Source organism: Triticum urartu, chromosome 2A, assembly GCF_056163025.1.
Source record: "Triticum urartu cultivar PI428250 chromosome 2A, HENAU_Tu73, whole genome shotgun sequence".
Lineage (NCBI taxonomy): Eukaryota > Viridiplantae > Streptophyta > Magnoliopsida > Poales > Poaceae > Triticum > Triticum urartu.
Window position 1 is genome coordinate 553,199,478 of NC_141874.1, and position 11,841 is coordinate 553,211,318.

Genomic DNA, 11,841 nt, shown 5'->3' on the forward strand with positions numbered 1-11,841 from the left:
AACAAAATTTTTCCTACTCGTTTCACCAAGATCATCTAGGAGTTCATCTAGCAACGAGTCATTGGATGCATCTACATACCTTTGTAGATCGCGCACGGAAGCGTTCAAAGAACGGTGATGATGTAGTCGAACACGACGTGATCCAAATCACCGATGACCAAGCGCCGAACGGACGGCACCTCCGCGTTCAACACACGTACGGGACGGGAGACGTCTCCTCCTTCTTGATCCAGCAAGGGGGGGAGGAGAGGTTGATGAAGATCCAGCAGCACAACGGCGTGGTGGTGGATGCAGGGCGTCACAAAAGCAGGGCTTCGCCAAGACTACGAGGGAGAGACGTAACGGGGAGAGAGGGAGGCGCCAGGGGCTGGTATTAAATCCCTCCTCTCCCCCCCACTATATATAGGGGTGCCAAGGGGGGGCGCCGGCCCTAGTAGATGGCATCTACTAGGGGGGGCAGCGGCCAAGGGGAGGTTTCCCTCCCCCCCAAGGCACCTAGGGGTGCCTTCCACCACTTGGACTCCTCCTTGGTGGAAACCCTAGGCGCATGGGCCTATAGGGGCTGGTGCCCTTGGCCCATATGGGCCAAGGCGCACCCCCTATAGCCCATGTGGCCCCCCGGGACCCCTCCGGTGGTCCCGGTACAATACCGATAACCTCGAAACTTGTCCCGATGGCCGAAACAGCACTTCCTATATATAATTCTTTACCTCCGGACCATTCCGGAACTCCTCGTGACGTCCGGGATCTCATCCGAGATCCCAAACAACATTCGGGTTACTGCATATACATATCTTCACAACCCTAGCGTCACCGAACCTTAAGTGTGTAGACCCTACGGGTTCGGGAGACAAGCAGACATGACCGAGACGACTCTCCGACCAATAACTAACAGCGGGATCTGGATACCCATGTTGGCTCCTACATGCTCCATGATGATCTCATCGGATGAACCACGATGTCTAGGATTCAATCAACCCCGTATGCAATTCCCTTTGTCAATCGATATGTTACTTGCCCGAGATTCGATCGTCGGTATCCCAATACCTCGTTCAATCTCGTTACCGGCAAGTCACTTTACTCGTACCGTAATGCATGATCCCGTGACCAGACACTTGGTCACTTTGAGCTCATTATGATGATGCATTACCGAGTGGGCCCAGTGATACCTCTCCGTCATACGGAGTGACAAATCCCAGTCTTGATCCATGTCAACCCAACAGACACTTTCGGAGATACCCGTAGTCTACCTTTATAGTCACCCAGTTACGTTGTGACGTTTGGTATACCCAAAGCACTCCTACGGTATCCGGGAGTTACACGATCTCATGGTCTAAGGAAAAGATACTTGACATTGGAAAACTCTAGCAAACGAACTATACGATCTTGTGCTATGTTTAGGATTGGGTCTTGTCCATCACATCATTCTCCTAATGATGTGATCTCGTTATCAATGACATCCAATGTCCATAGTCAGGAAACCATGACTATCTGTTGATCAACGAGCTAGTCAACTAGAGGCTTACTAGGGACATGTTGGTGTCTGTTATTCACACATGTATTACGATTTCCGGATAACACAATTATAGCATGAATAAAGACAATTATCATGAACAAGGAAATATAATAATAATGCTTTTATTATTGCCTCTAGGGCATATTTCCAACAGTCTCCCACTTGCACTAGAGTCAATAATCTAGTTACATTGTGATGAATCGAACACCCATGGAATTCTGGTGTTGATCATGTTTTGCCCTAGGGAGAGGTTTAGTCAACGGATCTGCTACATTTAGGTCCGTATGTACTTTACAAATCTCTATGTCTCCATTTTGAACATTTTCAAGAATGGAGTTGAAGCGACGCTTGATGTGCCTTGTCTTATTGTGAAACCTGGGCTCCTTGGCAAGTGCAATAGCTCCAGTGTTGTCACAAAAGACTTTGATTGGCCCCGACGCATTGGGTATGACTCCTAGGTCGGTGATGAACTCCTTCACCCATATTGCTTCATGTGCTGCCTCCGAGGCTGCCATGTACTCCGCTTCACATGTAGATCCCGCCACGACGCTCTGCTTGCAGCTGCACCAGCTCACTGCTCCACCATTCAACATATACACGTATCCGGTTTGTGACTTAGAGTCATCCAGATCTGTGTCGAAGCTAGCGTTGACGTAACCCTTTACGACGAGCTCTTCGTCACCTCCATAAACGAGAAACATTTCCTTAGTCCTTTTCAGGTACTTTAGGATATTCTTGACCGCTGTCCAGTGTTCCTTGCCGGGATTACTTTGGTATCTGCCTACCAAACTTACGGCAAGGTTTACATCAGGTCTGGTACACAGCATGGCATACATAATAGAACCTATGGCTGAGGCATAGGGGATGACACTCATCTCTTCTATTTCTTCTGCCGTGGTCGGACATTGAGCTGAGCTCAATTTCACACCTTGTAACACAGGTAAGAACCCCTTCTTAGAATGATCCATATTGAACTTCTTCAATATCTTATCAAGGTATGTGCTTTGTGAAAGACCTATGAGGCGTCTCGATCTATCTCTATAGATCTTGATGCCTAATATATAAGCAGCTTCTCCAAGGTCCTTCATTGAATTTTTTTATTCAAGTAGGCCTTGATGCTGTCCAAGAGTTCTATATCATTTCCCATCAAAAGTATGTCATCTACATATAATATGAGAAATGCTACAGAGCTCCCACTCACCTTCTTGTAAACACAGGCTTCTCCATAAGTCTGTGTAAACCCAAATGCTTTGATCATCTCATCAAAGCGAATGTTCCAACTCCGAGATGCTTGCACCAGCCCATAAATCGAGCGTTGGAGCTTGCACACCTTGTTAGCATTCTTAGGATCGACAAAACCTTCCGGCTGCATCATATACAATTCTTCCTTAAGGAAACCATTAAGGAATGCCGTTTTGACGTCCATTTGCCAAATTTCATAATCATAAAATGCGGCAATTGCTAACATGATTCGGACGGACTTTAGCTTCGCTACCGGTGAGAAAGTCTCATCATAGTCAACCCCTTGAACTTGTCGATAACCCTTAGCGACAAGTCGAGCTTTATAGATGGTCACATTACCATCCGCGTCTGTCTTCTTCTTAAAGATCCATTTATTTTCTATGGCTCGCCGTTCAACGGGCAAGTCAGTCAAAGTCCATACTTCGTTTTCATACATGGATCCTATCTCGGATTTCATGGCTTCTAGCCATTTGTCGGAATCCGGGCCCGCCATCGCTTCTTCATAGTTCGAAGGTTCACCGTTGTCTAACAACATGATTTCCAAGACAGGGTTGCCGTACCACTCTGGTGCGGAACGTGTCCTTGTGGACCTTCGAATTTCAGTAGGAGCTTGATCAGAAGTATCTTGATCATTATCATTAACTTCCTCTCTAGTCGGTGCAGGCACCTCAGGAACATTTTCTTGAGTTGCGCCATTTTCCGGTTCAAGAGGTAATACTTCATCAAGCTCTACTTTCCTCCCACTTACTTCTTTCGAGAGAAACTCTTTCTCTAGAAAGGACCCATTCTTGGCAACAAAGATCTTGCCTTCGGATCTGAGGTAGAAGGTGTACCCAATAGTTTCTTTTGGGTATCCTATGAAGACGCATTTTTCTGACTTGGGTTCGAGCTTCTCAGGTTGAAGTTTCTTCACATAAGCATCGCATCCCCAAACTTTTAGAAATGACAGCTTAGGTTTCTTCCCAAACCATAATTCATACGGTGTCGTCTCAACGGATTTCAACGGAGCCCTATTTAAAGTGAATGCGGCAGTCTCTAAAGCATAGCCCCAAAAAGATAGCGGTAAATCAGTAAGAGACATCATAGACCGCACCATATCTAATAGAGTGCGATTACGACGTTCGGACACACCGTTACGCTGAGGTGTTCCAGGCGGCGTGAGTTGTGAAACTATTCCACATTTTCTTAAGTGTGTGCCAAATTCGTGACTCAAGTATTCTCCTCCACGATCTGATCGTAGAAACTTGATTTTCCTGTCACGTTGATTTTCAACCTCACTCTGATATTCCTTGAACTTTTCAAAGGTTTCAGACTTGTGTTTCATTAAGTAGACATACCCATATCTACTTAAGTCATCAGTGAGGGTGAGAACATAACGATAGCCACCGCGAGCCTCAACACTCATTGGACCGCACACATCAGTATGTATGATTTCCAATAAGTTGGTTGCTCGCTCCATTGTTCCTGAGAACGGAGTCTTGGTCATTTTACCCATGAGGCATGGTTCGCACGTGTCAAATGATTCATAATCAAGAGACTCTAAAAGTCCATCTGTATGGAGCTTCTTCATGCGTTTGACACCTATGTGACCAAGGCGGCAGTGCCACAAGTATGTGGTACTATCATTATCAACTTTACTCCTTTTGGTACTCACATTATGAACATGTGTAACATTACGTTCGAGATTCATAAAGAATAAACCATTCACCATCGGAGCATGACCATAAAACATATCTCTCATATAAATAGAACAACCATTATTCTCAGATTTAAATGAGTAGCCAACTCGAATTAAACGAGATCCTGATACAATGTTCATGCTCAAACTTGGCACTAAATAACAATTATTGAGGTTTAAAACTAATCCCGTAGGTAAATGTAGAGGCAGCGTGCCGACGGCGATCACATCGACCTTGGAACCATTCCCGACGCGCATCGTCACCTCGTCCTTCGCCAGTCTCCGCTTATTCCGCAGCTCCTGCTGTGAGTTACAAATATGAGCAACGGCACCGGTATCAAATACCCAGGAGTCACTACGAGTACTGGTAAGGTACACATCAATCACATGTATATCACATATACCTTTTGTTTTGCCGACCTTCTTGTCCGCTAAGTATTTAGGGCAGTTCTGCTTCCAGTGACCGCTTCCCTTGCAATAAAAGCACTCAGTCTCGGGCTTGGGTCCATTCTTTGGCTTCTTCCCGGCAGCTTGCTTGCCGGGCGCGGCAACTTCCTTGCCATCTTTCTTGAAGTTCTTTTTACCCTTGCCCTTCTTGAACTTAGTGGTTTTATTCACCATCAACACTTGATGTTCCTTCTTGACTTCTACCTCTGCTGATTTCAGCATAGCAAATACTTCAGGAATGGTCTTTTCCATCCCCTGCATATTGAAGTTCATCACAAAGCTCTTGTAGCTTGGTGGAAGCGACTGGAGAATTCTGTCAATGACCGCATCATCCGGGAGATTAACTCCCAGCTGAGACAGGCGGTTGTGTAACCCAGACATAGTGAGTATGTGCTCACTGACAGAACTATTTTCCTCCATCTTACAGCTGAAGAACTTATCGGAGACTTCATATCTCTCGATCCGGGCGTGAGCTTGAAAAACCATTTTCAGCTCTTCGAACATCTCATATGCTCCATGTCTCTCAAAATGCTTTTGGAGCCCCGGCTCTAAGCTGTAAAGCATGCCGCACTGAACGAGGGAGTAGTCGTCAACACGTGCCTGCCAAGTGTTCATAACGTCTTGGTTCTGTGGGACGGGTGGATCACCTAGCGGTGCTTGTAGGACATAATCTTTCTTGGCAGCTATGAGGATGATCCTCAGGTTCCGGACCCAGTCCGTATAGTTGCTGCCATCGTCTTTCAGCTTGGTTTTCACTAGGAACGCGTTGAAGTTGAGGACTACGTTGGCCATTTGATCTACAAGACATATTGCAAAGATTTTAGACTAAGTTCATGATAATTAAGTTCATCTAATCAAATTATTAATGAACTCCCACTTAGATTAGACATCCCTCTAGTCATCTAAGTATTACATGATCCGAGTTAACTAGACCGTGTCCGATCATCACGTGAGACGGACTAGTCAACGTCGGTGAACATCTTCATGTTGATCGTATCTTCTATACGACTCATGCTCGACCTTTCGGTCTTCTGTGTTCCGAGGCCATGTCTGTACATGCTAGGCTCGTCAAGTTAACCCCAAGTGTTTTGCATGTGTTCCGAGGCCATGTCTGTACATGCTAGGCTCGTCAACACCCGTTGTATGTGAACGTAAGGATCCATAACACCCGATCATCACGGCGTGCTTAGAAATGACGAACTTTAGGAACGGTGCACAGTTAGGGGAGAACACTTCTTGAAATTGTTATGAGGGATCATCTTATTTACTACCGTCGTTCTAAGTAAACAAGATGCAAAACATGATAAACATCACATGTAATCAAATAATTAACGTGACATGATATGGCCAATATCACATAGCTCCTTTGATCTCCATCTTGGGGCTCCATGATCATCTTGTCACCGGCTTGACACCATGATCTCCATCATCGTGTCTCCATGAAGTTGCTCGCCAACTATTACTTCTACTACTATGGCTAACGCGTTTAGCAATAAAGTAAAGTAATTTACATGGCGTTTCTCGATGACACGCAGGTCATATAAAAGAATAAAGACAACTCCTATGGCTCCTGCCGGTTGTCATACTCATCGACATGCAAGTCGTGATTCCTATTACAATAGCATGAACATCTCATACATCACATATAGATCATTCATCATTCATCACAACTTTGGCCATATCATATCACAAACCACTTGCTGCAAAAACAAGTTAGACGTCCTCTAATTGTTGTTGCAAGTTTTACGTGGCTGATTTAGGGTTCTAGCAAGAACGTCTTCTTACCTACGTTAAAGCCACAACGTGATTTGTCAACTTCTATTTACCCTTCATAAGGACCCTGTTCATCGAATCCGCTCCAACTAAAGTGGGAGAGACAGACACCCGCCAGCCACCTTATGCAACTAGTGCATGTTAGTCGGTGGAACCGGTCTCACGTAAGCGTACGTGTAAGGTTGGTCTGGGCCGCTTCATCCCACAATACCGCTGAAGCAAGAAAAGACTAGTAACGGCAAGAAAGTTGGCAAATCTACGCCCACAACTCATTGTGTTCTACTCGCGCAAGAAGAACTACGCATAGACCTACCTCATGATGCCACTGTTGGGGAACGTTGCAGAAAACAAAAATTTTCCTACTCGTTTCACCAAGATCATCTAGGAGTTCATTTAGCAACGAGTCATTGGATGCATCTACATACCTTTGTAGATCGCGCACGGAAGCGTTCAAAGAACGGTGATGATGTAGTCGAACATGACGTGATCCAAATCACCGATGACCAAGCGCCGAACGGACGGCACCTCCGCGTTCAACACACGTACGGGACGGGAGACGTCTCCTCCTTCTTGATCCAGCAAGGGGGGGAGGAGAGGTTGATGAAGATCCAGCAGCACAACGGCGTGGTGGTGGATGCAGGGCGTCACAGAAGCAGGGCTTCGCCAAGACTACGAGGGAGAGACGTAACGGGGAGAGAGGGAGGCGCCAGGGGCTGGTATTAAATCCCTCCTCTCCCCCCCACTATATATAGGGGTGCCAAGGGGGGGCGCCGGCCCTAGTAGATGGCATCTACTAGGGGGGGCGGCGGCCAAGGGGAGGTTTCCCTCCCCCCCAAGGCACCTAGGGGTGCCTTCCACCACTTGGACTCCTCCTTGGTGGAAACCCTAGGCGCATGGGCCTATAGGGGCTGGTGCCCTTGGCCCATATGGGCCAAGGCGCACCCCCTATAGCCCATGTGGCCCCCCGGGGCAGGTGGCCCCACCCGGTGGGCCCCCGGGACCCCTCCGGTGGTTCCGGTACAATACCGATAACCCCGAAACTTGTCCCGATGGCCGAAACAGCACTTCCTATATATAATTCTTTACCTCCGGACCATTCCGGAACTCCTCGTGACGTCCGGGATCTCATCCGGGACCCCGAACAACATTCGGGTTACTGCATATACATATCTTCACAACCCTAGCGTCACCGAACCTTAAGTGTGTAGACCCTACGGGTTCGGGAGACAAGCAGACATGACCGAGACGACTCTCCGGCCAATAACTAACAGCGGGATCTGGATACCCATGTTGGCTCCTACATGCTCCACGATGATCTCATCGGATGAACCACGATGTCGAGGATTCAATCAACCCCGTATGCAATTCCCTTTGTCAATCGATATGTTACTTGCCCGAGATTCGATCGTCGGTATCCCAATACCTCGTTCAATCTCGTTACCGGCAAGTCACTTTACTCGTACCGTAATGCATGATCCCGTGACCAGACACTTGGTCACTTTGAGCTCATTATGATGATGCATTACCGAGTGGGCCCAGTGATACCTCTCCGTCATACGGAGTGACAAATCCCAGTCTTGATCCATGTCAACCCAACAGACACTTTCGGAGATACCCGTAGTCTACCTTTATAGTCACCCAGTTACGTTGTGACGTTTGGTATACCCAAAGCACTCCTACGGTATCCGGGAGTTACACGATCTCATGGTCTAAGGAAAAGATACTTGACATTGGAAAACTCTAGCAAACGAACTATACGATCTTGTGCTATGTTTAGGATTGGGTCTTGTCCATCACATCATTCTCCTAATGATGTGATCTCGTTATCAATGACATCCAATGTCCATAGTCAGGAAACCATGACTATCTGTTGATCAACGAGCTAGTCAACTAGAGGCTTACTAGGGACATGTTGGTGTCTGTTATTCACACATGTATTACGATTTCCGGATAACACAATTATAGCATGAATAAAGACAATTATCATGAACAAGGAAATATAATAATAATGCTTTTATTATTGCCTCTAGGGCATATTTCCAACACAAAGACCATGAAACAGAGCTTCGTATTCGGCTGCATTGTTGGACTCTGTATACAGTATCTACAGTACGTACTGAACGGTATCTCCGGTTGGGGACGTCAGGACGACGCCAGCCCCTAGACAAGCCAGTATTTTAGAGCCGTCGAAGTGCATGATCCAATTGGAGTATGCGTCGTACTCTTTAGGGAGTTTAGCTTCCGTCCATTCAGCGACAAAGTCGGCCAATACTTGTGATTTAATGGCTCACCGAGGTTTGTATGTTATGTCGAACGGGAGGAGCTCAATGGCCCATTTGGCAATCCGGCCCGTAGCGTCGCGGTTGTTTATAATATCATTAAGTGGCACTTCCGAGGCTACTATAATCGAACACTCTTGAAAGTAGTGTCACAGCTTCCGGGATGCCATGAATACCGCATAGGCTATCTTCTGATAATGTGGGTACCGTGATTTGCATGGAGTGAGGATAGTGGATACATAGTATACTGGCTTTTGAAGAGGGAATTTATGTCCGTCAGCTTCTCGTTCGACGACGAGCACTGCTCTTACAACTTGATGAGTTGCCGCAATGTACAACAACATTGGTTCGCCGATGTTTGGCGCGACCAGGATTGGGTTGGTTGCCAGTATGGCTTTTATTTCTTCCAATCCGGCTATGGCAGCGTCCGTCCACTCAAAGTGTTCGGTGCGCGAAGGAGGCGATAAAGGGGTAATGCCTTTTCTCCTAAGCGGGAGATAAAGCGTCTTAAAGCCGCCACACATCCAGTTAATTTTTGGATTTGTTTGAGGTCTGTTGGGGTAGTTGTCGGTGTCAAAACCGGCGGATCTCGGGTAGGGGGTCCCGAACTGTGCGTCTAGGCCGGATGGTAACAGGAGGCAAGGGACACGAAGTTTTACCCAGGTTCGGGCCCTCTCAATGGAGGTAAAACCCTACGTCCTGCTTGATTAATATTGATGGTATGGGTAGTACAAGAGTAGATCTACCACGAGATCGGACAGGCTAAACCCTAGAAGCTAGCCTATGGTATGATTTTTGTTGTGTATGTTGTCCTACGGACTAAAACCCTCCGATTTATATAGACACCGAAGAGGGTCAGGGTTACACAAAGTCGGTTACAATGGTAGGAGATCTACATATCCGTATCGCCAAGCTTGCCTTCCACGCCAAGGAAAGTCCCTTCCAGACACGGGATGAAGTCTTCAATCTTGTATCTTCATAGTCCAGGAGTCCGGCTGAAGGTATAGTCCGGCCATCCGGACACCCCCTAATCCAGGACTCCCTCAGTAGCCCCTGAACCAGGCTTCAATGACGATGAGTCCAGCGCGCAGATTGTCTTCGGCATTGCAAGGCAGGTTCCTCCTCCAAGTACTTCATAGAAGATTTTGAACACAAAGATAGTGTCCGGCTCTGCAAAATAAGTTTCCACATATTGCCATAGAGAGAATAACATTTACACAAATCTAATCTGCTGACGTATTCCGTAGTGTGACACACCGCTGCCAAGCCTTTATCTGAGTCATTTTATTATCCCACCTCAGCGCGTCATGCGAGGCGGTTTCCTTGGCACGTCTTGTTAAAGCAGAGATTGTGTCCCCTTATTCTAGGATTCTCATCAATACGGGCGTGGGTAACCCAACCGCGCCATTGATTACAGCACTTGGAGATAAGCGAGTTTTACCAGGCTGGTGGGGACACGTAGTTGCGTCCACCCATATAAGGGGATAAGGATCCACCTTTTCACCTACGCCTTCTTCCTCCCTTGCCTATCCATTCTCGCACACTCGAGCTCCAGCGCCCAAGTCCGCACTCCCAACCTCAACCTTCTCTAGCCATGTCCGGAGCGGGAGGCAAGCGGATGGTCTCCTCCGTCACGGAGGGACACATAAAAAAACTGAGGAAGGCTGGATACTTGTCTAAAGACATCGCGCACCAGCTTCCCGAAAAGGGGCAGCTCATCCCCACCCCTAGGCCCCATGGGAGGGTGGTGTTCCTCCCCCATTTCCTCCGCGGACTGGGCTTCCCTCTTCACCCATTTATCCGGGGGCTCATGTTCTACTATGGCCTGGATTTCCACGATCTGGCCCCGAACTTTGTCCTCAACATCTCGGCGTTTATCGTCGTGTGCGAGGCTTTCCTCCGCATCCGCCCCCATTTTGGCTTATGGCTCAAGACTTTTAATGTCAAGCCGAAGGTGGTGCGCGGCAACCAGGCGGAGTGCGGAGGCGCCATGGTGGGCAAGATGCCCAACGTCTTATGGCTCGAGGGCTCCTTTGTGGAGACCCTGAAGGGGTGGCAATCAGGATGGTTTTACATCACCGAGCCGCGCGACCCCGAATGGGTCGCAGCCCCCGAGTTTCGATCCGGACCCCCTACGCGGCTCACCTCCTGGAAGGAGACGGGCCTGTCGTGGGTTAAAAAGGAGAGCTGACCAGACTCCAAACATGCGTCCAAACCCTGGTGGACAAGAAGCGCAAACTTGTCAACGTAGTCCAAGTTATGCTCATACGCCTGATCCTCCTGTGTCAACAACGGGCTTTCAACCTGTGGGAGTTCGACCCGGTGCGGCACCAAACTCTGAGCAGGCTCTTCGACATGACATATGAAGATGCTTGGAAGGTGCTTTTGAAGGGCACCGAGGCCCCCGCATTCGCTACCGAGGATCGCAGATTCAGTACGCAGCGTCACGCTCATGCGGTAAGCTGTTTTTTCCTTTTACAGGGTATCAGTTTTTCATAGTTTGACTCCATGCGGGATCTAAGCTCCCTTACCTTTGACAGGATTGGCAGGTGACGTCCGAACAGATCAACTGTCCGGCTCCTTTGCCCGAAGGCCCAGTGGACGCTCGTTTGGCGAAGCTGCTGGTTCCGGCACCTCATGTGGTGCCGGAGAAGAAGGCCAAGAAGAGGGCCACGGGGACTCGAAAGAGTGCCTGGCGCCTGTGTAACACCCCGGATATGACTTTCCCAATATGTATTCCAACTCTTGCCGTTTCCGGCCTTAAGTTATTTTATTTTCTCGGGTTCGGGTCTTTGTCTCCGTGTGTTGTTATCGTTGTCATGCATCTCATGTCAAGTCATCATGTGCATTGCATTTGCATACGTGTTCATCTCATGCATTCGAGCATTTTCCCCGTTGTCCGTTTT